Raw genomic sequence first — 3563 nt, forward strand, 5'->3', positions numbered from 1 at the left:
TAGGACAGATGTTGGTGTCATTGCCGCCTGGAGGGACAGGACAGGGTCTGCAGGGTGGGGCAGCAGTCCGATGGTGGTGCGAGGTGGTGGGCTAGGGAGGGGGAGCCCAGCTCTGGAGCCCTGGCTTTGGTCACCCACAGGGGCACAGACCAGAGGAAAGCTGCTCAGAGAGGTGAAGGGACTTGCCTGAGGTTACACAGTGGTGGGCTGCAGGGGCTAGCTCAGAGGTCAGGGAGCAAGGGAGGCAGGGGATGGCCCCCTCACCCCGAACGGTCTGGGCCCTGGCCACCCCCTGCCTTCCGCCCAGCGGCTGGCACAGCTGTGCCCTGCCCGGGGCAGGTCTTGGCCCAGTGTGAAACACTCTCTCCCTCCCCAGGCTATTTTTAAAACTTAATTTCCTCAAAAATGGGGTGGCTCATTCAGAAGAGAATGGGTCACGTCTTGGGCTGGGAGGAGCTCGTTGTGGCGTGGCCTCCTTGGGCCTGGTCTGGCTGGTGGGAGCATAGGGCTGGGCCACGGGACCTCCACAGCCCACCCGCCCTGAGCAGCCATCACCCTTTGAAGATGCATGAAGGCCCTCGAGGGCCCGGGGCCACGGTGTTTGAGGGAGCAAGGGGGTCGCTCCCGGGCATCATGCTGCGGCCTCTTCTGGCACAGAGCCCAGGGTATTCCAGGTGGGAGGACGCATCTCTCCCTTTTATTAGCCAGCGTGTGAGTTGGGCAGGAGGAGTGTGGCTGTTGCAGGGACGCTGGGCACGAAGCAGGTGACCTTGAGGGGTCCCAGGGCAGGGCAGACCCGGGCAGGACCTCATATCAGAGGCTGGTGTTGGTGTGGCCCGAGCACGCAGGGTGAGTGGGGCTGGGAGCCGCCAGGCTGCCCCCGACAAGCTGGGAGAACTGGGAAGCTGGTGGAACTGTTTGTGGGGGGAGGCCTGGACCTCGGGGCTGGGCCTGTTCGGGCAGAGAGCCCCAGGGTGAAGGGCTGGGGGCTGCAGAGGTCACAGGTAGGCACGGTTGGGTGGGCTTCGGGCCCAGCGGCCCCAGGCTGGCCAGGAAGGGGAATGCCAGGGGCCCCCAAGCCAAGTCTAGAATGTTCTGTCTACTCTACTGCCGGCCTCTTTCCTTCTCTCTTCTTCCTCCCCCCACACCCCAGACGTAAAACCAACAAATGTTATGTCAGCTTCCCAGCATCTTCTGCTACCTGCTTGCTCAGGCCAAGCCTCAGGATGGGCCCAGGTTCATCCCTGAGGCCAGGGCGCCCAGGTTGGGAGGTCCCACACCCACACCCGTCTGTGGGTGGGCGCCTAGGGCCTTGGGCAAGTGACCAGTGTTGGCTCTGACCTCTGGCTGGGGTGTCCTCTGGTGGGCCCTGCGGCCATGACCCTGGCATCGGCCAGTCACCCACCCAGCACGTTTCCCTGCCTGGACCATCGCCGGCATCTGGCTGAGGCACAGGGCAGTGGTGGTTACGGCTGAAAGAGGACACCCGTCCCCCACCCTGCCGACCCCAGCCTTACCCACGGCTCACAGTCCTCTTTGGTTCGTTTTTTCCATAAGTATAATTCATACACCATAATTCACAATTTTAAGCTTACAATTTAGTTTTTCATGTATTCACAATGTGGTGCACATGACCACACTGATTCTAGAACATTCTCATCTCCCTAAAGGAAACCCCATTCCCATTAGCAGTCACTCCCCAGTCCCAGCCTCTGGCCCTATCTGGTGTTAGAAGTGGAGCAGGTCCCTCCTCTGTTGGGCTAAGACGGAACCCGGACCCTCACCTGGGACTCCCACTCCCCCGGCCCCATGGTGCCTCCCCCGATGCCCAGGCTGGATCTTCGGGCCTCTTCCCTCCCCAGCCGCTCCCTTCCCGGGCAGCCTTGTTCACTCTTCCCCCCTGCCCGTCTATGGCAGGACGACGCCTACAGTCCTGTCTCCAGATGGGCCCTCCCCTAAGCTCCAGACTTGGGGGTCCAGCTGATCCTGGAGGTCTCTTTGCGGGGGGCTCCCGGGCATCTCACACTCAGCTCGACCACGCTGCACCCGACTGTCCCCACACCTGCTCCTGCCTTGTCTCTGATCTTGGCTGAGGCCACTCTGTCCTCTGTTAATTGTTCCGGTCAGGATCCTTAGTCATTCTTGACTCCGTTCTTCACTTTGCCTCCAGTGAGCAGAGCCTCTAGCTGTCCTAGGCCCCTGTCCTAACTTCAGACCTCTCCGGAATCTGCCCACCCCTCTCCCTCCTCTGCCTCCACCTGGTCCAGCCCATCATCTCCCACCGGGGCCAGAACCACCAGAACTGTTCCCTCCACCCTCGTCCCAGTCTGCGGCCTTCACTGCCCCTCCCCTGTCCGTCCTCCCCGCAACGGCCACCAGAGGGCGCCTGTGAACAGTCGAGTCAGGTTGGCCCACCTCTGCCCACAGCCCTCCAGGGCTCCCACCTCCCTGGGTCCCACCTCCTGACCCTGACCCCTCCCCCAGGTCATCCTCCTGGCACCCACTCCCCTGTGCAGGCCCTTCTCTGGCCCCCACCCCGACTGTGAGCCCTTGAGGGTGAAGGCCGTGTCTGTCCTGGTCTCGCCTGTCTTCCCACGAGCCTGACGCATGGTAGACCCCCAGTGTATGGGCTTGTTACATCTGTGATGGAGCACCACAGCTCCGCCTGAAACCACACACGTTTGTTAGCACACTCTGGCGGTCACAAGCCTAAAATGGGTCTCACTGGGCTATAAACCCTGGCGCAGGCAGGGCTGGTCCCCCCGGGGCCCCCGGGAGACCCAGCTCTGGCTTCTTCCTGGCCCGCGGCCCCTCCTCCATCCTCACCACCAGCAGCGCGGGGTCCGCCCATCTCTGGGACTCCCACCCTCTGCCTCCCTTTCGTGAGGGCCTCCTGAGGACGCCGGGCCCCTGGGAACCCAGGGTCACCCCCTCCTCGGGGGCCTTGACTTGCCCACCCCTGCAAAGCCCGTCTTCTGCAGGCGGCAGGGCATATCTGCCGTCCACACTCATTGGACAGATAATCCACAGCAGAAGCCTGCGTTCCGGGTGAGGATGCTAAGGCTCAGAGACGTCAGTCAGTGGTTGGCCTTCTCATGGGGAGCTGGGATTGGAGGGAAGGATCCTGAGAGACAAAAACCACCTGCTCCCTCATTGTGAGCCTCTTTCCATGGTGAGCAGCTCTCCCTGGGGACTGTGTGGACAGGAGCCAGGGAGTCGTGGCTCCAGCCCTGGGCACCTGGCCCCTTCCCACTGACCCCATGCGTTGCCTGATTTCCCCTCGGCCTGAGCATCTCCTGGTTAAGCCCTGCTCCCTCCCGCGGGTGTAGATGGCACTTTGTCAATTCAGTCAGTCGTTTGCCGCTGGGGACCTGACGTCTTTGGGGTCAGTGGTGGGTCAGCATCCTTGCCCACTTCCCACCCCGGGTCCTCAAGTCCCTCCGTAGGGGCGCAGGGAGCTGAGTGAGGTCGCAGGCACCTGCGTGCAGCGAAGGCAGGGTGGGCTGCCCCCGTCTCCAGGCTGAAGCCTCTTCCTTCTCTCCTGCAGGCTTGGCCCAGAAGAA

This window comes from Neomonachus schauinslandi, chromosome 1 (assembly GCF_002201575.2).
Source record: "Neomonachus schauinslandi chromosome 1, ASM220157v2, whole genome shotgun sequence".
Lineage (NCBI taxonomy): Eukaryota > Metazoa > Chordata > Mammalia > Carnivora > Phocidae > Neomonachus > Neomonachus schauinslandi.